The sequence below is a fragment of the Saimiri boliviensis genome, chromosome 13 (assembly GCF_048565385.1).
Source record: "Saimiri boliviensis isolate mSaiBol1 chromosome 13, mSaiBol1.pri, whole genome shotgun sequence".
In the NCBI taxonomy this organism is placed as follows: domain Eukaryota; kingdom Metazoa; phylum Chordata; class Mammalia; order Primates; family Cebidae; genus Saimiri; species Saimiri boliviensis.
Genome location: NC_133461.1, coordinates 71,290,222 through 71,314,527, shown reverse-complemented (window position 1 = coordinate 71,314,527; position 24,306 = coordinate 71,290,222). Strand labels below are relative to the sequence as shown.

Sequence of the window (24,306 nt, the reverse complement as noted above, 5' to 3'; positions counted from 1 at the left end):
TTGCCCATTCAGTATAATATTGGCTGTTGGTTTGTCGTAAATAGCTTTTATTGTTTTGAGAGACGTTCCGTCAATACCTAGTTTATTGAGGGTTTTTAGCATAAAGCGTTGTTGAATTTTGTCAAAAGCCTTCTCTGCATCAATTGAGATAATCATGTGGTTTTTGTCTTTGGTTCTGTTTATGTGGTGAATTACGTTTATGGACTTGTGTATGTTGAACCAGCCTTGCATCCCCAGGATGAATCCTACTTGATCATGGTGGATGAGCTTTTTGATATGCTGGTGCAATCAGTTTGCCAGTATTTTATTGAAGATTTTTGCATCTATGTTCATCATGGATATTGGCCTGAAATTTTCTTTTCTTGTTGAGTCTCTGCCAGGTTTTGGTATCAGGATGATGTTTGTCTCGTAAAATGATTTGGGAAGTATTCCCTCTTTTTGGATTGTCTGGAATAGTTTCAGAAGGAATGGTATCAGCTCCTCTTTGCATGTCTGGTAGAAATCAGCTGTGAACCCATCTGGACCTGGGCTTTTTTTGGGTGGTAGGCTCTTTACTGCTGCCTCAACTTCAGACCATGTTATTGGTCTATTCAGGGTTTCAGCTTCTTCCAGGTTTAGGCTTGGGAGGATGCAGGTGTCCAGGAATTTATCCATTTCTTCCAGGTTTACTAGTTTATGTGCATAGAGTTGTTTGTAATAATCTCTGATGATGGTTTGGATTTCTGTGGAACCAACACACAGCAGATCAGTTTACCTCTGTAGGCTGAATGCACAACGTGACAACCATTCAGCTCGGTAACTAGATTTTTATTTTAGAGCCAGATATTTCTCATTACAGCCTGTACTGCCATTCATTCTGGAATATCTAAATGTGGCATTTAGAAAAAACGTGTATCTAACTCGATGAATCTAAATATAGATGCAACTTCCTAAGGTGAATGAACACACAGCAGAGTAGTTTCAAAGAAACGTTGCTTCTGCGGTTTAGACATAGTCTTACTAGTAATTCTCATATGCCTTTATATGGCTGGAAATATCTGTTTCTAGATTCTCCAAAGGAAGGGTTTCTGAAATGCTGGATACACACATCAGTTTATCTAAGTAAGTTGAATGCACAGCTTGACAACCTTTCTGCTATATAGCTCCGTTTTAGTTTTAGAGCCAGATATTTCTCAATGCAGCGTATACTCCCTTTCACTCTGAAATATCCAAATTCAGCTTTTAGAAGAAACATTTTTCTGACTCGCTGAATCTAAACATAGATGCAACTTCCTAAGGAAGAAACGTGTTTCTAACTCGCTGAATCTAAACATAGATGCAACTTCCTAAGTTGAACGAACACACAGCAGAGAAGTTTGAAATAAACGGTTCTTCTATGATTTAGACACAGTCTTACTGCCAATTCTTATATGCCTGTATGTGGTGGGAAATATCCGTTTCTAGATCCCCAAAGAAAGGGTTTCTGAACTGCTGCATGCACACAATAGTTTAACCCTTTAAGTTGAATGAACTCCTCGACTTCCATTCTGCCAAACAGCTCCATTTTAGTTTTAGAGCCAGATATATCTCATTATAGCCCATAATCCCTTTCTCTCTGGAATATCCAAACGCAGCTTTTAGAAGAAATCTGTTTCGTACTCGCTGAATCTAAACATAGATGCAACTTTCTAAGGTGAACAAACACACAGCAAAGCAATTTTAAAGAAACGTTTCTTCTCTGTTTTAGACACAGTCTTACTGCTAATTCTTACATGCCTGAATATGGCTGAAAATATATGTTTCTAGATTCTCCAAAGAAAAGGTTTCTGAACTGTTGAATACACACATCAGTTTACTTCTGTAAGTTGAATGCACACCTTGACAACCATTCTGCTACATAGCTCTGTTTCAGTTTTAGAGCCAGATATTTCTCATTACAACCAATACTCCCATTCACTCTGGAATATCCAAATGCAGCTTTTACAAGAAACGTGTTTCTAACTCGCTGAATCTAAACATATATGCAACATCTGAAGGTGGACGAACAAACAAAAGAGCAATTTGAAAGATACGTTTCACCTGTGTTTTAGATGCAGTATTACTGCTAATTCTTATATGCCTGAAAATGGCTGGAAATATCTGTCTCTACATTCTCCTAAGATAGGGTTTCATAACTGCCGCATACACTCATCAGTTTAACTGTTAGTTGAATTTACCCTCTGACAACCATTCTGCTAGATAGCTCCGTTTTTGTTTTAGATACAGGTATTTCTCTTTACAGCATATACTCCCATTCACTCTGGAATATAAAAACGCAGCTTTTAGAAGAAACATGTTTCTAACTGGATGAATCTAAACATAGATCGAAATTCCTAAGTTGAACGAACGCACAGCAGAGCATTTAGAAGCAAACGTTTTTTCTCTTTTTCAGATGCAGTCTTACTGCTTATTCTTACATGCCTCAATATGGCTGGGAATATCTGTTTTGGAATTCTCCAAAGAAAGGGTTTCTGAACTGCTTGATGAACACATCATTTTACCTCTGTAAGTTAAATGCACATCGTGAAACCCATTCTTCTAGATAGCTCCATTTTAGTTTTAGAGATAGATATTTCTCATTACAACCCATACTAGCATTCACTCTGGAATATCCAAACGCAACTTTTAGAAGAAAAGTGTTTCTAACTCACTGAAACTAAAAGTAGATGCAAGTTCCTAATGTGAATGAACACACAGCAGAGCAGTTTGAAAGAAACGTTTCCTTTGTGTTTTAGAGGCCATCTTACTGCTACTTATTATATGCCTTGATATGGCTGGAAATATCGGTTTCTAGATTCTTCAAAATAACCGTTTCTGAACTACTGCATATAGACATCAGTTTACATCTGTAAGGTGACTGCACACCTTGACAAACATTCTGCCAGATAGGTCCATTTTTATTTTATTGCCACATATTTTCAATACAGCATATACCCCCTTTCGCTCTGGAATATCCAATTGCAGCTTTTAGAAGAAACTTTTTTCTCACTTGCTGAATCTAAACATAGATGCAACTTTTTAAGGTGAAGGAACAAACAGCAGAGCAGTTTGAATGAAACGTTTCTTCCGTGTTTTAAACGCATTTTTATGCTAATACTTTTATGCCTAGATATGCCTGGAAATATCAGTTTCTACTCTCCAAAGGAATTTTTTCTGAAATGCTGCATACACAGATCAGTAAAACTCTGCAGGTTAAATGCACACCTTGACACCCCTTCTGCTAGATAGCTCTGTTTTAGTGTTATAGCCAGATTTTTCTCATTACAGCCTATACTCCCATTCACTCTGGAATATCCAAACACAGCTTTTAGAAGAATCGTGTTTCTAACTTGCTGAATCTAAACATAGATGCAACTTCCTAAGGTGAACGAACACACAACAGAGGACATAGAAAGATATGTTTCTCTTGTGTTTTAGATGCATTCTTACTGCTAATTCTTTTATGCTTGTATATGACTGGAAATATCTGTTTCTAGATTCTTGAAAGAAAGGCTTTCTGAACTGCTGCATACACACCTCAGTTTAGCTCTGTAAGTTGACTGCACACCTTGAGTACCGTTCTGTTAGATAGCTCCATTATAGTACTAGAGCCAGACATTTCACATTACAGCCTATACTCTCATTCACTCTGGAATATCCAAATGCAGCCTTTAGAAGAAACGTGTTTCTAACTCGCTGAATCTGAACATAGTTACAACTATCTAAGGTGAACAAACCCACAGCAGAACAGTTTGAAAGACACATTTCTCCTGTGTTTTAGATGTAGCTTTACTGCTAATTCTGTTATGCCTCTATATGGCTGGTAATATCTCTTTCGAGATTCTCCAAGAAAAAGAATTTCTGAAGTGCTGCAAACACACATCACTGTAACTCTATACATTGAATGGAAACCATGATAACCATTCTGATAGATAGCTCCCTTTTTTATTTTGAGCCAGACATATCTCATTACAGCCTGTACTCCCATTCACTCTGGAATATCCAAAGGAAGCTTTTAGAAGAAACTTGTTTCTAACTCACTCAATTTAAGCATAGATGCAACATTCTAAAGTGACATAACACCCAGCAGAGGAGTTTCAAAGATACATTTCTCCTGTGTTTTAGACGAAGACATACTGCTAATTTGTATATGCCTGTATATGGCTAGAGTTATCTGTTTCTAGATTTTCCAAAAAAGGGTTTCTGACCTGCTGCATACACACATCCATTTAACTCTGTAAGTTGAATGTATACCTGGACAACCAATCTACTAGGTAGCTCCGTTTTTGTTTAAAAGCCAGATATTTCTCGTTACAGCCATACACTTTGGAATATCCAAACACAGCTTTTAGAAAAAAGGTGTTTCTAACTCGCGGAATCTAAACATAGGTGCATCTTCCTAAGGTGAACAAACACACTGAATAGCAGTTTGCAATATATGTTACCTCTGTGTTTTAGACGCAGTCTTACTGCTTATTCTTATATGCCTGTATAGGGCTGAAAATATCTATTTCTAGATTCTCCAAAGACAGTGTTTCTGAACTACTGCATACACACATCATTTTAACTCTGTACGTTGAATGCACTTCTTGGCAACCATTTTGATAGATACCTCCATTTTTGTCTTAAAGCCAGATATATCTCCTTACAGCCTTTACTTTGATTCCCTCTGGAATATGTAAATGCAGTTTTTAAAAGAAACGTGTTTCAGGCACCCTGAACGAAAGCCTGAATGCAACTTCCTAAGATGAATGAATACACAGCAGAGCCGTTTGATAGAAACGTTTCTTCTGTGTTTTTGACGCAGTCTTACTGCTCGTTCTTATATGCCTGTTTAGGGCTGGAAATATCTGTTTCTATATTCTGTAAGAAAGGGTATCTGAACTGCCGCATACACACATCAGTTTACTACTGTAAGGTGAAATCACACCTTGACAACCATTCTGCTAGATAGCTCCTTTTTTGTTTTAGAGCCAGATATTTCTCATTACACAATAGTGATATGCCCATTCACTATTGAGCATCCAAACATAGCTTTTAGAAGAAAAGTGTTCCTAACTCTCTGAGTCTAAACATAAAGGCAACTTCCTAAGGTGAACAAACATGCAGCAAAGCAGTCTGAAAGAAACGTTTCTTCTGTGTTTTAGACGCAGTCTTACTGCTACTTCTTATAATGCCTGTATATGGCTGTAATTATCTGTTTCTAGATTCTCCAAAGAAAGGGTTTCTGAACTGCAGTATACACATGTCAGTTTAACCCTGCAAGTTTAATGTGCACCTTGACAACCATTCTACAAAAATGATCCATTTTTGTTTTAGATCCAGATATTTTTCATTGCAACCTGTACTCCCATTCACTCTACAATATCCAAACGCAGCTTTTAGAAGAAACCTGTTTTTAAGTCACTTAATCAAAACATAGATACAACTTCCTAAGGTGAATGAACACACAGCAGAGCAGTTTGTAAGAAACATTGCTTCTGTGTTTTAAAGGCAGTCATACTGCCAATTCTTATATTCCTCTATGTGGCTGGAAATATATGTTTCTAAGTTATCCAAAGAAAGGGTTTCTGAACTGCTGTATACTAACATCAGTTTAACTCTGTAAGTTGAATGCACATTCTGGCAACCATTCTGCTAGATACCTCTGATTAAGTTTTAGAGCCAGATATTTCTCATTACAGCCTATACTCCCATTCACTTTCGAAAATCCAAACACAGCTTTCAGAAGAAACCTGTATCTAACTATCTGAATCTATAATAGATGCAACTCCCTTAAGTGAATGAACACATAGCAGAGCAGATTGAAAGAAACGTCTCTTTTGTGTTTTGGCCACAGTATTACTACTAATTCTTATATGCCTGTATATGGCTGGAGATATCTGTTTCTAGAATATGTTTCTAGAATCTCCAAGGAAAAGTTTTCTGAACTGTTGCATACACACATCAGTTTATTTCTTTAAGTTGTATGCACATCTTAACAAATATTCTGCTAGATATCTCCCTTTTACTTTTAGAGCAAAATATTTCTCAATGCAAATTATACTCTCATTCACTCTGAAATATCAAAATACAGCTTTTCAAAGAAACGTATTTCTAACTCGCCAAATCTAAACATAGATGTAACTTCCTAAGGTTTACGATCACAAAGCAGAACAGTTTAAGAAACGTTTCTCCTGTGTTTTAGATGCAGTCTTATTGCCAATTCTTATATGCCAGTATGTGGTTGGAAATATCTGTTTCTAGATTCTCCAAATAAGGGGTTTCTTAACTGGTGCATACACACATCAGTTTAACTCTGTACGTTGCATGCACACCTTGACAACCATTCTGCTACATAGCTCCGTTTTAGTTTTAGAGCCAGATATCTCTCATTACATCCTATACTCCCATTCACTCTGGAATATTTAAATGCAGCTTTTAGAATAAACGTGTTTCTAACTCGCTGAATCTAAACATAGGTGCAACTTCCTAAGGTGAACGAACACACAGCAGAGCAGTCTGAAACAATTGGTTCTTCTGTCTTTTAGACACAGTCTTACTACTAGTTCTTCAATGCCTGTATATCGCTGGAAATATCTGCATCTAGATTCTCCAAAGAACGGATTTCTGAACTGCTGCAAATACACCTCAGTTAAACTCTGTAAGTTGAATGCACACATTGACAACCATTCTGTTAGATTGCTCCGTTTTTATTTTAGAGCCAGATATTTCTCATTACATCCTATACTCCCATTCACTCTGCAATGTCCAAACGCAGCTTTCAGAAGAAACGTGTTTCTAACTCACTGAATCTAAACATAGATGCAACTTCCTAAGGTGAACCAACACACAGCAGAGCAGTTTGAAAGAAACGTTTATTCTCTGTTTTAGACGCAGTATTACTGCTAATTTTTATATGCCTGTATATGGCTGGAAATACATGTTTCTAGGTTCTCCAAAGAAAGGGTTTCTGAACTGCTGCATACACATGTCAGTTTAACTCTGTAAGTTGAATGCACACATTGACAACCATCCAGCTTGATAGCTCCATTTTTGTTTTAGAGCCAGATATTTCTCATTACGTCCTGTACTCTCATTCACTCTGCAATGTCCAAGCGCAGTTTTCAGAAGAAATATTACTGGCAAGTGAAGGCAAGTCCATTCCAGGCAAGGAGATTTAGGGCAAGGTAAGGAAGTGGATTGCCTGCAAGTCAATTCCAGGCAAGGTAAGGCAAGTCAATTTCAGGCAAGTTGATTTCAGGCAAGGTAAGGCAATTCGATTCTTTGCAAGGCGATTCCAGGCAAAACAAGGCAAGTAGATTGAAGGCAAGTCAATTTCAGGTAAGGCAAGGCAAGTCAATTGCAGGCATGTCTATTCCAGGCCAGGCAAGGCAAGTCATTGCAGAGTCCATTCCAGGCAATGCAAGGTAAGTTGATTTCGGAGAAAGCGATTCCAGGCAAGGCAGGGCAAGTCTCTTGAGAGCAAGGTGATTCCAGGCAAGGCAAATCAAGTCGATTATAAGCATTTGGTTTCAGTTAAGCCAAGGCAAGCCGATTGCAGTCTATTCAAATCCAGGTAAGGCAAGGTTACTTAATTTCATGACAATCGATACCAGGGAAGCAGAACAAGGTAAGCTAATGAATGGCACTGCAAGGTGATTACAGACAAGGAAAGGCAAAGGAAGGTGACTCCAGGCAATGCCAGGCAAGTCTATACCAGCAAAGGAGATTTCAGGCATGGCAAGGCGATTCGATTATAGGGAAGTTAATTCCAGGCAAGTGGATTCCAGGCAAGGCAATGTAAGTCGTTTGCAGGCAAGCCAATTAAAGGAAAGTAAGCTAAGTCAATTGCCAGCGAGGTGATTCCAGGCAAAACAAGGCAAGTCAATTCCAGGGAAGTCGATTCCATGCAAGGCAAGGCAAGTCAATTGCAGGCAAGTCTATTTCAGGCAAGGCAAGGCAAGCCAACTGCAGGGAAGTTGTTTCCATGCAAGGCAAGGCAAGTCAATTGCAGGCAAGTCGATTCCAGGCAGGGCAAGGCAACTTGATTGCAGGCAAGTCAATTGCAGGTAAAACAATGCAAGTCGATTCTAGGCAAGGTGAATCCAGGGTAGGCAAGGAAAGTTGATTTAAGGCAAGGCAAGATGATTGTGAGCAAGTTGATTCCAAGCAAGGCAAGGCCAGTCGATTCCATGCATGCAGATAGATTGCAGGCAAGATGATTAAAGGCAAGGTAAGGCAAGTCAATTGCAGGCAAGTCGATTCGAGGCAAGGTGAGGCAATTCAATTCCAGGCAAGGCGGCTCTGGGCAAAACAAGGCAAGTCAATTGCAGCCAAAAAGATTTCAGGTAAGGCAAGGCACATCGATTGCAAGCAAGCCTATTCCAGGCAAGGCAGGGCAAATCATTGCAGGGTAGTCGATTCCAGGCAAGGTCAGTTGATTACAAGCAAGTGGATTTCAGGTAAGATAAGGCAAGCCAATTGCAGGCAAGTCGAATACAGTCAAGGCAAGGCAAGTGGATTCCAGGACAGTCAAATAATAGGGAAGCAAAACAAGGCAAGGCAAGGCAAGGCACGGCAAGGTGATTTAAGGCAAAGAAAGGCAAGGGAAGGTAACTCCAGGCAACACAAAGCAAGTCAATACTAGGAAAAGAAATTTCAGGTATGACAAGGCGATTCTATTCCAGACAAGGTGACTCCAGGCAAGGAGACTCCAGGCAAGGAAAAGCAAGTCAATTCCAGGCAAGGCAATTCCAGGCAAGGCACAGCAATTTCGATTCCATGCAAGGCAATTCCGGGCATGGCAGGGCAGGTCGTCTGCAGTCAAGCCAATTAAAGGCAAGGTAAGGCAAGTCGGTTGCAGGCAAGACAATTCTAGGCAAAGTAAGGCAATTGGATTTTAGGCTAGGCTACTCCAGGCAAGGCAAGGCAAGTCTATTCCAGGAAAGGCAAGGCAATTCAACCTCAGGCAATTCGATTCAAGACAAGGCAAGGAAAGTAGGTTGCAGGCAAGTCGTTTCCAGGCAAGGCAAGGCAATTCAATTGCAGAAAAGTCGATTCCAAGCAGGGCAAGACAAGTCCGTTGTAGGGAAGTCAATTTCAGGCAAGGCAAGACAAGTTGATTTCAGGCAAGGTGATTTCAGACAAGGCAAGGCATGTCAAATCCAGTCAAGTCAACTCCAGCCAAGGCAAGGCAACTCAATTGCTGTCAATTCGATTACAAACAAGGCAAGGCAGTCGAATCCAGGCAAATTGATTCAAGGAAAGGCAAGGCAAGCTAATTGCAAGCAAGTGGCTTCCAGACAAAGCGTGGCAAATTGAATGGAGGCAAGTAGTCGATTCCATGCAAGGCAAGGCAAGTCAATTCCAGGCAAGACGATTCCAACCAAGGCAAAGCAAGTCAATTCCAGGAAAGGTGAACCCAGGCAAGGCAATGGAAATCAATTTCCGACAAGGCAAGTCAAGTTGATTCCAGGCAAGTCGATTCCAGACAAGGTACAACAATGAAAGGCAAGCAAGGCAATCCAAAACAAGGCAAGGGAAGGCAGGGCAAGCCAAGCCAAGGCAGGGCAAGGCAAGTCATGCGATTCCAGACAAGGCAAAGCAAGTCCATTTTAGGCAAGGAGATTTCAGGCAAGTTGATTCCAGGCAAGGCAAGCCAATTCGATTCCAGGCAAGGCGATTCCAGGCAAAACGAGGCAAGTTGATTGCAGGCAAGTTGATTTGAGGTAAAGCAAGGCAAGTCAATTCCAGGCAAGTCAAGGCAAGGCAAGTCATTGCAGGATAGTTGATTCCAGGCAAGGCAAGGTAAGTTGATTTCAGAAAAAGCAATTCCAGACAAGGCAAGGCAAGTCTACTGAGAGCAAGTCGATGCCAGGCAAGTCAAGGCAAGTGGATTACAAGCATGTCGATTTCAGGTAAGATAAGGCAAGCCTATTGCAGTCAAGTCGAATCCAGGCAAGGCAAGGCAAGTCGATTCCAGGACAGTTGATACCAGGGAGGCAGAACAAGGCAAGGCAATGTAAGGCACAGCACGACAAGGTGAATCCAGGCAAGGAAAGGTAAGGGAAGGTGATTCCAGGCAATGCAAGGCAAGTCGATACCAGCAAAGAAGATTTCAGGCATAGCAAGGTGATTTGATTCCAGAGAAGGTGATTCCAGGCAAGGAAAGGCAAGTTAATTCTAGGCAAGGGGATTCCAGGCAAGGCAAGGCAATTTGTTTGCAGGCGAATCAATTAAAGGCAAGGTAAGGCAAGTTGATTACAGGCAAGATGATTCCAGGCAAAACAAGGCAAGTAGATTGCAGGAAAGTCGATTCCAGGCAAGGCAAGGGAAGTCGATTGCAGGCAAGTTTATATTCCTTGCAAGGCAAGGCAAGTCGACTGCAGGCAAGTCAATTCCAGGCAATGCAAGGAAAGTCAGTTTCAGGCAAGTCGATTACAGGCAAGGCAAGGCAAGTCGATTCCAGGACAGTCAATACCAGGGAAGCAGAACAAGGCAAGACAAGGCAAGGCACGGCAAGGTGATCCCAGGCAAGGAAAGGCAAGGGAAGGTGATTACAGGCAAGGCAAGGGAAGTCGATACAAGCAAAGGAGATTTCAGGCATGGCAAGGCTATTGAATTCCAGAGAACGTGATTCCAGGCAAGGCAAGGTAAGTCAATTGCAGGCAAGTCAATTAAAGGCAAAATGAGGCAAGTCAATTCCAGGCAAGGTGATTCCAGGCAAGGTAAGGCAATTCAATCACAGGCAAGGTGATTCCAGGCAAAACAAGGCAAGTCAATTGCAGGCAAGTCGATTTCAGGTAAGGCAAGGCAAGTCAATTGCAGGCAAGTCTATTTCAGGCAAGGCAAGACAAGTCGATTGCAGGCAAGTTTATTCCAGGCAAGGCAAGCCAAGTCAATTGCAGGGAAGTTGATTCCAGGCAGGAAAAGGCAATTCAATTGCAAACAATTCGATTGCAAGGAAGACGACACAAGTCAATTCCAGGCAAGGCAAATCCAGGCAAGGCAAAGGAAGTCGATTTAAGGCAAAGAGTGGAAAGGCGATTCCAGGTAATTCAATTTCAGGCAAGCAAAGGCAAGTCGATTCCAGGCAAGGTGAATGCAGGCAAGGCAAACAAAATCAATTTCAGGCAGGCAAGTCAAGTCAAATCCAGGCAAGTCAATTTCAAGCAAGGTGCAACAATGAAAAGCAAGGCAAGGCAATGCAAAACAAAGCAAAGGAAGGTAAGGCAAGCCAAGGGAAGGCAAGGCAAGGCAAGGCAAGGCAAGGCATGTGATTTTAGGCAAGGCAAGGTAAGTCCATTACAGGCAAGGAGATTTCAGGCAAGGTAAGATTAGTGGATTGCAGGCAAGTCGATTTAAGGTAAGGCAAGGCAAGTTGATTCCAGGCAAGCCTATTCCAGACAAGGCAAGGCAAGTCATTGCAGGGTAGTCAATTACAGGCAAGGCAAGGTAAGTTGATTTCAGAGAAAGTGATTCCGGACAAGGCAAGTCAAGTCGATTGTGCGCAAGTCAATTCCAGGCAAGGCAAGGCAAGTTGATTACAAGCAAGTCGATTGCAGGTAAGACAAGACAAGCCAATTGCAGGCAAGTCGAGCCCAGCCAAGGCAAGGCAAGTCGATTGCAGGACAGCCAATACCAGGGAAGCAGAGCAAGGCAAGGCAAGGCAAGGAAAGGCAAGGTGATTCCTGGCAAGAAAAGGCAGGGGAAGGTGACTCCAAGTAACGCAAGGCAAGTCGATACCAGCAACGGAGATTTCAATCATGGCAAGGCGAATCAATTCCAGAGAAGGTGATTCTAGGCAAGGAAATGCAAGTCAATTCCAGGCAAAAAGATGCCAGGTATGGCAAGGCAAGTCAATTGCAGGCAAGTCAATTAAAGGCAAGGTAAGGCAAGTCAATTGCAGGCAAGCTGATTAAAGGCAAGGTAAGACAAGTCTATTGCAGGCAAGTCGATTCCAGGCAAGGCAAGGCAATCCATTGCAAGCAAGTCTATTCTTGGCAAGGCAAGGCAAGTCGACTGCAGGCAAATCAATTCCAGGCAACGCAAGGAAAGTCAGTTGCAGGCAAGTTGATTACAGGCAAGGCAAGGCAAGGCAAGGCAATTCGATTGCAGGAACGTCGATTCCAGGCAGGGCAAGGCAAGTGGATTGCAGGGAAGTCAATTGCAGGCAATGCAAGGCAAGTCGATTTCAGGCAAGGTGATTTCAAGCAAGGCAAGGCATGTTGACTCCAGTCTAGTCAATTCCAGCCAAGGCAAGGCAAATCAATTGCTGGCAATTCAATTCCAGGCATGGAAGGACAAGTCAAATGCAAGCAAGATGATTCCAGGCACGGCAAGGCAAGTCGATTGCAGGCAAGTGGCTTCCAGGCAAAGCATGGCAATTCAAATGCAGGCAAGTCGATTTCAGGTAAGGCAAGGCAAGTCAATTCCAGGCAAGGCGATTCCAAGCAAGACAAGGCAATTCGATTCCAGGCAAATTGATTTTTGGCAAGGAGAGGCAAGTCGATTCCAGGCAAGGTGAACCCAGGCAAGGCAACGGAGGTCGATTCCTGGCAATGCAAGTCAAATCGATTCCAGGCAAGTCGACTCCAGGCAAGGTACAACAATGAAAGGCAAAACAAGACAATGCAAAACAAGGCAAGGGAAAGTAGGGCAAGCCATGGCAAGGCAAGGCAAGACAGCACATGTGATTCCAGGCAAGTCAAGGCAAGTCCATTCCAGGCAAGGAGATTCCAGACAAGGTAAAGCAAGTAGATTGCCTGCAAGTCGATTCCAGGCTAGGTAAGGCAATTTGATCACAGGAAAGGTGATTGCATGCAAAACAAGGCAAGTCGATTGCAGGCAAGTTGATTCCAGGTAAGACAAAGCAAGTCAATTGCAGGCAAGTCTATTCCAGGCAAGGCAAGGCAAGTCAATTGCAGCTAAGTCTATTCTAGGAATGGCAAGACAAGTCAGTTGAAGCATGCTGATTTCAGGCAAGGCAAGGCAAGGCAAGTCAATTGTAAGGAAGTAGATGCCAGGAAGTGCAATACAAGTCAATTGCAAAGAAGTCGATTGCAGGCAAGGCAAGGCAAAGCGATTGCAGGCAACTCGATTCCAGGCAAGGTTAGGCAAGTCGAGTGTAGGCAAGTTGATTCCAGGCAAAATAAGTCCATTCAATTCCAGGTAAGTCAGTTCCAGGAAAGACAAGGCAAGTCAATTGTAGGCAAGCCTATTCCAGGCAATGCAAGGCAAGTCAATTGCAGGGAAGTCGATTCCAAGCACTGCAAAGCAAGTCGGTTGCAGGCAAGTCGTTTCCAGGCAAGGCATAGCAAGTCAATTGCAGGCAAGTCAATTCCAGGCAGGGCAAGGAACCACGATTGCAGGCAAATCAATTGCACATAAGACAACCCAAGTCGATTCCAGGCAAGGCGAATCCAGGCAAAACAAGGCAAGTTGATTGCAGGCAAGTCAATTTCAGTTAAGGCAATGCAGATCGATGGCAGGCAAGTCTATTTCAGGTAAGGCAAGATAAGGTGATTTCACAGAAAGTGATTCCAGGCAAGGCAAGCAAGTCAACTGTGAGCAACTCAATTCCAGGCATGGCAAGGCAACTCGATTACAAGCAAGTCGATTTCAAGTAAGACAAAGCAAGCTGATTGCAGACAAGTTGAATCCAGGCAAGGCAAGGCAAGTCAGTTCCAGGACAGTCAATACCAGAGAAGCATAACAAGGCAAGGCAATGCACGGCATGGCACCGCAAGGTGATTCCAGGCAAAGAAAGGCAAGAGAAGGTGATACCAGGCAACTCAAGGCAAGTCAATACCAGCGAAAAACATATCAGGCATGGCAAGGCGATTCGATTCCAGAAAAGGTGATTCCAGGCAAAGAAAGGCAAGTCAATTCCAGTCAAGGGGATTCCAGGCAAGGCAAGGCAAGTCAATTGCAGGCAATTCGATTCCAGGCAAGGTAAGGCAATACAATCACAGGCAAGGTGATTCCAGGAAAAACAGGGCAAGTCGATTGCAGGCAAGTCGATTCCAGTTAAGGCAAAGCAAGTCAATTGCAGACAAGTCTATTCCAGGCAAGGCAAGGCAAGTCAGTTGAAGCACGTTGATTCCATACAAGGCAAGGCGCAAGTCAACTGTAAGCAAATTGATTCCAAGAAGTGCAAGCAAGTCAATTGCAGAGAAGTCGATTGCAGGCAAGGCAAGGCAAGGCGATTACAGGCAAGTCAATACCAGGCAAGATTAGGCAAGTCAATTGTAGTCAAGTCGATTCCAGGCAAGGTAAGGCAATTCAATTCCAGGCAATGTGATTCCAAGCAAAACAAGGCAAGTTGATTGCAGGCAAGTAGATTCCAGGCAAGGCAAGGCAAGTCAATTGCAAGCAAGTCGAATCCAGTCAAGGCAAGGCAAGTTGATTCCAGGACAGTTGATATCAGGGAAGCAGAACAAGGCAAGGCAAAACAAGGCACAGCAAGGTGATTCCAGGTAAGGGAAGGCAAGGGAAGGTGATTCCAGGCAATGCAATGCAAGTCGATACCAGCAAAGAAATTTCAGGCATGGCAAGGCAATTCGATTTCAGACAAGGCTACTCCAGGCAAACAAAAGCAAGTCAATTCCAGAAAGGCAAGACAAATCGACTGCATGCAAGGTGATTTCCAGGCATGGCAAGGCAGGTCTATTGCGGTCAAGTCGATTACATGCAAGGCAAGGCAATTCGATTGCAGGAAAGTCGATTCCTGGCAGGGAAAGGCAACATAATTGCAGGCAAGTCGATTCCATGCAAGGCAATGCAAGTCCATTGCAGGCAAGTCGACTCCAAGCAAGGCAAGGCAAGTCAATTGCAAGCAAGTCGATTTCAGGTAAGGAAAGGCATGTTGATTGTGGGCAAGTCAAATCCAGGCAAGACAAGGAAAGTTAATTGCAGTCTAGTCGAATACAGGCAAGGCAAGGTAAGATGATTTCAGAGAAAGCCATTCCAGGCAAGGCTAACAAGTAGATTGCGGGCAAGTCAATTCCAGGCAAGGCATGGCAAGTCGATTACAAGTAACTTCATTTCAGGTAAGACAAATCAAGTCGACTGCAGACAAGTTGAATCCTGGCAAGGCAAGGTAAGTCGATTCCAGGACAGTCTATACCAGGGAAGCAGAACAACGCAAGGCAAGGCAAGGCAGGGCAAGGCGATTCCAGGCAAGGAAAGGACACGGAAAGCGATTCCAGGCAAGGCAAGGAAAGTCAATACCAGCAAAAAAGATTTCAGGCATGGCAAGGTGATTCAATTCCAGACAAGGCGATTCCAGGCAAGGAAAGACAAGTCAATTTTAGCAAGCCGATTCCAAGCAAGGCAAAGGAAGTCTTTTCTAGGCAAGGCAAGGCGAGTCTATTCCAGGTAAGGTGAACACAGGCAAGGCTATGAAAATCGATTCCAGGCAATGCAGGTCAAGTCGATTCCAGGCAAGTCGATACCAGGCAAGGTACAACAATGAAAGGCAAAGCAAGGCAAGGAAAGTCAGGGCAAGCCAAGGCAAGGCAAGGTAAGGCAAGTCCATTCCAGGCAAGGAGATTTCAGGCAAGGCAAGGCAAGTTGATTGCAGGCAAGTCAATTCGAGGCAAGGTAAGGCAATTCAATTCCAGGAAAGGTGGTTCCATGCAAAACAAGGCAAGTCGATTGAAGGTAAGTCAATTTCAGGTAAGGCAAGGCAAGTCAATTGCAGGCAAGTCTATTCCAGGCAAGGCAAGGCAAGTCATTGCTGGGTAGTCGACTCCAGGCAAGGCAAGGTAAGTTGATTTCAGAGAAAGCGATTCCAGGCAAGGCAAGGCAAGGCAAGGCAAGATGATTGTGAGCAAGTCGATTCCAGGCAAGGTAAGGCCTGTCAATTACAAGCAAGTCAATTTCAGGTAAGACAAAGCAAGCTGATTGCAGGCAAGTCGAATCCAGTCAAGGCAAGGCAAGTCGATTCCAGGACACTCAACACCATTGAGTTGTATGTGCTGTATAGAAGTACAGCACATACAATTATGTACAGTATGCTATTCTTGATGATAATAAATGACTATTACTGGTTAATATATTTACTAAATTTTGCTTTTATACTTTAATTTAATTTATTATTATTATTATTTTGAGACAGAGTCTCTTTCCATCATCCAGACTGGAATAGAGTGGTGTGATCTCACTCACTGCAACACCCAGCTCTCAGATTCAAGCAATTATCCCTGCCTCGGCCTCCTGAGTAGCCGAGATTACAGGTGACTGCCACCATGCTAATTTTTGTATTTTTTTTTTTTTTTAGTAGAGACAGGGTTTCATCATGTTAGCCAGGCTGGTCTTGAACTCTTGACCCTGGTGATCCACCTGCCTCATCCTCCCAAGTGCTGGGATTGCAGGTGTGAACCACAGTGCCCAGCCCTAAACTGTACTTTTAATTCTTATTTTAGAGTGTATTCCTACCTATAAAGAAGCTAACTTAAAACAGCCTCAGACAGGTCCCTCAGTAGGTATTGCAGAAGAAGGTATACTTACCATAGGAGACAACAGCTCCATGCATGTCATTGCCTCTGATGACCTACCAATGGGGCAAGATGTGGAGATACTGATGATCCTGACCCTGTGTAGGTACCGGTTAATGTGTGTGTTCCTGACTTAGCTCTTAACAAAAAAGGCATTTTTTAAAAAAGAAGAAAAATGTTTATAGAATAAGGATATAAAGAAAAATATTTTTGTGTATAAAGAAAAAATGTTTATAGAATAAGGATATAAAGAAAAAATATTTTTGTGTATAAAGAAAACAATATTTTTGTGCAATGACTCCAGAAGACCCTTCCATTTTCAGGATCGACGCTTCACGTTGAGGGGAGGGCATTCAGGACGCCCTCTTAAGGCTTCTCCTGACCCATGGCGCTATCGGGCTCCTCACAGGACCAGGCCTGGAGCCTGGAGCCTCCGGCTCCCACGGCTGCTGCCTCCTAGTCTTCGGGACCCCAGGAGAGGGAGGGTGCTGGGAGCCCCGCAGTCCCTGGGGTGCTACCCCTGGAGAAGGTGAAGCGGCTGATGAACGCGTTCATGGTGTGGAGCTCCGCTCAGCGCCGCCAGATGGCGCAGCAGAACCCAAAGATCTCCGAGATCTCCAAGCGCCTGGGCGCGCAGTGGAAGCTGCTGGGCGAGGACGAGAAGCGGCCCTTCGTGGAGGAGGCCAAGCGGCTCAGCGCCCGGCACCTGCGCGACTACCCCGACTACAAGTACCGGCCTCGGCGCAAGGCCAAGAGCGCGGGCGCCGGACCTTCCCGCTGCGGACAGGGAAGAGGCAGCCTGGCCAGCAGCGGCCCACTCTGGGGGCCAGGGTACGCGACCACCCAACCCAGCAGAGGCTTTGGGTACAAACCCCCCAACTACTCAACAGCCTACTTGCCTGGCAGCTATGGCTCTTCTCACTGCAAACTGGAGGCCCCCTCACCGTGCTCCCTCCCTCAGAGTGACCCTAGGCTCCAGGGGGAGCTGCTGCCCCCCTATGTCCCCTACCTGCCCCCTGGCTCTCCCACTCCATACAACCCTCCCCTTTCTGGTACCCCCATTCCCCTAACCCACCTCTAACCCTCATGGATGCAGCCCTCACCAGATCAGCCTCCTCTTCCTTTTTTTAAACCGGCAGCATTCCCTACCCGAGGCAGCCGACCCTTTCCTGTATTGGACTACAGTTCAGGGGCTGCCTGCAGTCCTCCCATGGAAGCCAGGGAGAGCAGCACACAGTTGTATTTTTGGTAGTATTAAACACAGTTTTGTATTATTAAAAAAAAAAGTCAAAACGGTTTTTAAAAAGTTTATAAAGTAAAAGTGTTATAGTAGGCTAAGGTTTTTACTGAAGAAAATTTTTTAAATAAATTGACTAGCCTAAGTTTACAGTGTTTATAAAATTTACAGTAATGTACAGTAATGCCCCAGGCTTTCATGTTCACTTACCATTCACTCACTGATGCATCCAGAGCAACTTTAAGAAAAATGGTACACCTATCTAGGGCACATATCATGAATGAAGCTTCCTGCAAGCTTCAATGATGATACATGCCCTAGATAGGTGTACCATTTTTTCTTTTATACTGTATTTTTACTGCACATTTTCTATGTTTAACCATGTTTAAATGCACAAATACTGGCCATTGTGATAAAATTGCCTGCAATATTTAGTACAGTGACATACTGTATAGGTTTGTTGTGTAGTAGGCTATAACACATAGGTTTGTGTAAGTCCACTCCATGATGCTTACACAATGATGACATTGCCTAATGGTGAATTTCTCAGAATGTATTCCTATCATTATGCAGTTCGTAACTATACCTCGCATTTGATGCAGAGCTTTGATGATGAGGTCTCAATTCCTTCTGAGAGACAGAATGGGGTGGTAATGAATGGCTCAGGGCAAGGATCTTGGAGCCTGATAACCAGGTTTTCAGTCCCAGATGCATGAGATTTATTGGCTGTGTGACCTAGGGTGTGTTTATTAACCTCTATATGCTTTAGCTTTTTGTATATAAAATAGGGGTAATAATAGTACCTACCTCATAAGATTGTTGAAGGATTCTATATCTCAGTATATATAAAACATCTGTGGTGATCCTGACGTGATACCCATCACAGCAGGCACTCCAGCACAGAATGAACTGATGTGATCATCGCTGGGGGGAAGGAATAGCAGACCTCCTGAGACCAAAAAGTGAAGAGGACCACGTGATCAGGTCAGGTCAAAAAGTAGTAAGTCATTGGTACCCACTGGGGATTGCCAAGCTTGAGGAGGCAATTTTTCAGGATGGGAATTCATCATGGGACAGCAGTTATCTGAAAAGGACACTTTGCTAAACCTTTCTGCTATAATTTGAATGTTTCAATTGCTCATTCAGATAATAGTACAGAATAGCTCAACAGATAATAGTACAGAATGTAATTCGAGTCACTGCTTCCCAAAGCCCATGGTTCCCGGTAAAGAACATGCTGGACATAAAGCTCGGGGAACAAATGGAAAAAAATCATTCACGAAGGCATGTAAATGAATAGGAAAAGGAACAAAGGAAACACTACAGCTATTGAAATTTGTCCTAAACAATCGGCATTACAGAAGGAACTCAGACTGCTCAGTAATTGATAATCAGCAAGGGAATCAGGTATATGCATATAATAAGGTAAGAAAAAGTCATTACAGGCTGAAGCTGCCACCAACCAAAAAAAAAAAAGAAAATAAAAGATGCTTTGGCAGGGAAGCTCTGCCTAAGGCCAGCATCTGCGATGCAGGCAGGTGTAGTAAACAGTACAAGTGGAAAGCAGGGAGCAGCACCTGGGCAGGGCCTCGTGGCTGCTGTCCCAGGATCTCTCCACTGTGGCTGCTCTCCACAGGTGTCCCACAGTAAAGTTCTGTGTGTTCTTACATCCCAAATTGTAATTCTCTGCTAAGATTTAAGTAAAATTTAAGGATTTGTAAAACTGTTTCCTGATACTAGCCACTGTTGTTATTCCAACTCTACCTTTCATGTGGCTCTTTTAACATATAATTTAAGTAAAAGAGTGACCTCTGAAGGGAGAGGAATGACAGCTAACCCCTGAATTAGTAAGGAGCAATTAAAAACCAGCCATATAGCTTTGCTCCTCAGTAGAAAATAATTTCCTAATTGACAAGTTGAAAAACCCGTTTTCTATCTTAAACTGCAACACTAATAGCGCAAGCCTTATTTACCCTTAATTTTTTTTATTGCATTTTAGGTTTTGGGGTACCTGTGAAGAACATGCAAGATTGTTGCATAGGTACACACATGGCAGTGTGGTTTTCTGCCTTCCATCACCTCGCCTGTACCTGTTCTTTCTCCCCATGCTATCTCTTCCCACATCCCCACCCCCGTCCCTCCCCCATCCCTCCCCCATTTCCCCCCAATGGACCCCAGTGTGTAGTGCTCCCCTCCCTGTATCCATATGTTCTCATTGTTCAACATCAGCCTATGAGTGAGAACATTCGGTGTTTGATTTTCTGCTCTTGTGTCAGTTTGCTGAGAATGATGGTTTCCAGGTTCATCCATGTCCTTACAAAAGACGTGAACTCATCTTTTTTGACGGCTGTGTAATATTCCATGGTGTATATGTGCCACATTTTCCCTATCCAGTCTATCATCGTTAGGCATTTGGGTTGGTTCTAGGTCTTTGCTATTGTAAACAGTACTGCAATGAACATTCGTGTGCACGTGTCCTTATAGTAGAATGATTTATAATCCTTTGGATATATACCCAGTAATAGGATTGCTGGGTCAAATGGGATTTCTATTTTTAGGTCCTTGAGGAATCGCCACACTGTCTTCCACAATGGTTGAATTAATTTACATTCCCACCAACAGTGTAAAAGTGTTCCTATTTCTCCACATCCCCTCCAGAGTCTGTTGTTTCCAGATTTTTTAATGATTGCCAATCTAACTGGCGTGAGATGGAATCTCAATGTGGTTTTGATTTGCATTTCTGTAATTACCAATGATGATGAGCATTTTTTCATATGTTTGTTGGCCTCTTGTATGTCTTCTTTTGTAAAGTATCTGTTTATATCCTTCGCCCATTTTTGAATGGGCTTGTTTATTTTTTTTCTTGTAGATCTGTTTTAGTTCTTTGTAAATTCTGGATATCAGCCCCTTGTCAGATGGGTAGACTGCAAAAACTTTTTCCCATTCTGTTGGTTGCCGATTCACTCTACTGACTGTTTCTTTTGCTGTGCAGAAGCTGTGGAGTTTGATTAGGTCCCGTTTGTCTATTTTGGTTTTTGTTGCCATTACCATGGCGTTTTGGTCATGAAGTCTTGCCTATGCCTATGTCCTGAATGGTTTTGCCTAGATTTTCTTCTAGGGTTTTTATGGTGTTAGGTCTGGTATTTACGTCTTTAATCCATCTGGAGTTAATTTTCGTGTAAGATGTCAGGAAGGGATCCTGTTTATGCTTTCTGCACATGGCTAGCCAGTTTTCCCAACACCATTTATTAAGCAAGGAATCCTTTCCCCATTGCTTGTTTTTGTCAGGTTTGTCGAAGATCAGATCTTTATGCGTATGTTGTATTTCCTCTGAGGCCTCTGTTCTGTTCCATTGGTCTATATCTCTGTTTTTGTACCAGTACCATGCTGTTTTGATTACTGTAGCCTTGTAGTATAGTTTGAAGTCCGGTAGTGTGATGCCTCCTGCTTTGTTCTTTCTGCTTAGAATTGACTTGGCTATGCGGGCTCTCTTTTGGTTCCATATGAAGTTTAAGATGTTTTTTCCAGTTCAGTGAAGAAGGTCATTGGTAGCTTGATGGGAATAGAGTTGAATTTGTAAATTAATTTGGGCAGTATGGCCATTTTCACGATGTTGATTCTTCCTAACCATGAACAAGGAATGTTTCTCCATCTGTTTGTGTCCTCTCTTATTTCATTGAGCAGTGGCTTGTAGTTCTCCTTCAAGAGGTCCTTTACGTTCCTTGTTAGTTGTATTCCTAGGTATTTTATTCTCTTTGTAGCAATTGTGAATGGCAGTTCGTTCTTGATTTGGCTCTCTTTAAGTTTGTTACTGGTGTACAGGAATGCTTGTGATTTTTGCACGTTGATTTTGTATCCTGAGACTTTGCTGAAGTGGTTTATCAGGTTCAGGAGATTTTGGGTTGACACGATGGGGTCTTCTATATATACAATCATGTCATCTGCAAATAGAGACAATTTGATTTCCTCCTTTCCTATTTGAATACCCTTTATTTCTTTTTCTTGCCTGATTGCTCTGGCTAGAACTTCCAGTACTATATTGAATAGGAGTGGTGAGAGAGGGCATCCTTGTCTAGTGCCAGATTTCAAAGGGAATGCTTCCAGTTTTTGCCCATTCAGTATGATATTGGCTGTTTGGTTTGTCATAAATAGCTTTTATTGTTTTGAGATACATTCCATCAATACCTAGTTTATTGTGGATTTTTATCAGGAAGGGCTGTTGAATATTATCAAAGGCCTTCTCTGCATCAATTGAGATAATCATGTGGTTTTTGTCTTTGATTCTGTTTATGTGGTGAATTACGTTTATAGACTTGCGTATGTTGAACCAGCCTTGCATCCCTGGGATGAATCCTACTTGATCATGGTGGATGAGCTTTTTGATATGCTGTTGCAATCGGTTTGCCAGTATTTTATTGAAGATTTTTGCATCTATATTCATCATGGGTATTGGCCTGAAATTTTCTTTTCTTTTTGATTCTCTGCCGGGTTTTGGTATCAGGATGATGTTTGTCTCATAAAATGATTTGGGAAGGATTCCCTCTTTTTGGATTGTCTGGAATAGTTTCAGAAGGATTGGTATCAGCTCCTCTTTGTGTGTCTGGTAGAATTCGGGTGTGATCCCTTCTGGAATTGGGCTTTTTTTGGGTGGTAGACTCTTTATTGCTGCCTCGACTTCAGATCTTGTTACTGGTCTATTCAGGGTTTTGTCTTCTTCTGGGTTTAGGCTTGGGAGGATGCAGGTGTCCAGGAATTTATCCATTTCTTCCAGGTTTACTAGTTTATGTGCATAGAATTGTTTGTAATAATCTCTGATGATGGTTTGGATTTCTGTGGAGTCTGTGGTGATATACCCTTTATCCTTTTTTATTGCATCAATTTCGTTATTCTCTCTTTTCTTTTTTATTAATCTGGCTAGTGGTCTGTGTATTTTGTTGATCTTTTCGAAGAACCAGCTCCTGGATTTATTGATTTTTTTGAAGAGATTTTTTTGTCTCTATTTCCCTCAGTTCTGCTCTGATCTTAGTTATTTCCTGTCTTCTGCTAGGTTTTGAGTTTTTTTGATCTTGCTCCTCTAGCTCTTTCAATTTTGATGATAGGGTGTCAATTTTAGATCTCTCCTTTCTCCTCATGTGGGCACTCATTGCTATATATTTTCCTCTAGAGACTGCTTTAAATGTGTCCCAGAGATTCTGGTATGTTGTGTCTTCATTCTCATTGGTTTCAAAGAACATCTTAATTTCTGCCTTCATTTCATTGTTTATCCAGTCAACATTCAAGAGCAAGTTGTTCAGTTTCCATGAAGCTGTGTGATTCTGATTTAGTTTCTGCATTCTGAGTTCTAACTCGATTGCACTGTGGTCTGAGAGACTGTTTATTATGACTTCCGTTGTTTTGCATTTGCTGAGGAGTGATTTATTGTCAATTATGTGGTCAATTTTAGAGTAGGTGTGATGTGGTGCCGAGAAGAATGTATATTCTGTGGATTTGGAGTGGAGAGTTCTGTAAATGTCTATTAGGTTTGCTTGTTCCAGGTCTGAGTTCTGGTCCTGGATATCCTTGTTGATTTTCTGTCTGGTTGATCTGTCTAATATTGACAATGGGGTGTTAAAGTCTCCCACTTTTATTGTGTGGGAGGCTAAGTCTCTTTGTAAGTCATTAAGAACTTGCCTTATGTATCACCCTGTATTGGGTGCATATATATTTAGCATCATTAGCTCTTCTTGTTGCAGTGAACCTTTTACCATTATGCAATGTGTAAAAAACTTTTGTGCATCACTTCATCCTTGCTAAACATAAGAGAATTCATACTGGAAAGAAATGCTACAAATGTGAAGAATGTGGCAAAGACTTTAACCAGAGCTAACATCTTATTGTACACAAGATAATTCATACTGGAGAGCAACCCTACAAATGCGAAAATTGCAGCAAAGCCTGTAACTGGTTCTCAAACCTTACTAAACATATGAGAATGCATTTGGAGAAAAACCCTAGACATGTGAAGAATATTGTAGGTCAATGCTCAATCCTTACTGAATGTAACATTATTAATGATAGAGAATTCCTACAATTACAAAGAATGTAGCAAAAGTTTCAATTTGTGCTTAACTTCTAATGTAAGTGAATTCATTCTGGAGAGAAACCCTACCAAGGTATGGGAAGTGTCAAAATCATTAATGAATGCTGACATCACAATCTACATCAGTAATTTAATACTAAATAAAAGTGGTAGAAATGTAATGACTGTTGAAGAGTTCGTCACAAAATATAACCCTTAAAGGGTACAAGATTATTTTCTTGAAGATAAACATTACAAATATAAAGAAAGGCACAATACCTTACCTATATCATGGATTTTACTGTACACTGGAAAATTTATACTAAAGGAAAACTCTCCAAGAGTGCCTCAAACTTTATATTGGGGAGAAACCCTCTGGATGTAATTAATGTGGAACAACTTTTATTTCATACACATACCTTAGAAAACACTGGAGAGTTTCTAGTAGAGTATATTATACTGATTTAGAAAATGTGTAAAAATAAATTAGAAATCAAGCCCAAGTAAACATTATAGATTGACAGTAAAAAGAA

At 42.1% G+C, this 24,306-nt stretch overlaps 1 pseudogene; it reads left to right on the top strand.

The window, feature by feature from the left end:
• Window positions 1-16,863: 16,863 nt before the first annotated feature.
• Window positions 16,864-17,604, top strand: LOC101033871 (transcription factor SOX-15 pseudogene; annotated as a pseudogene).
• Window positions 17,605-24,306: the final 6,702 nt, after the last annotated feature.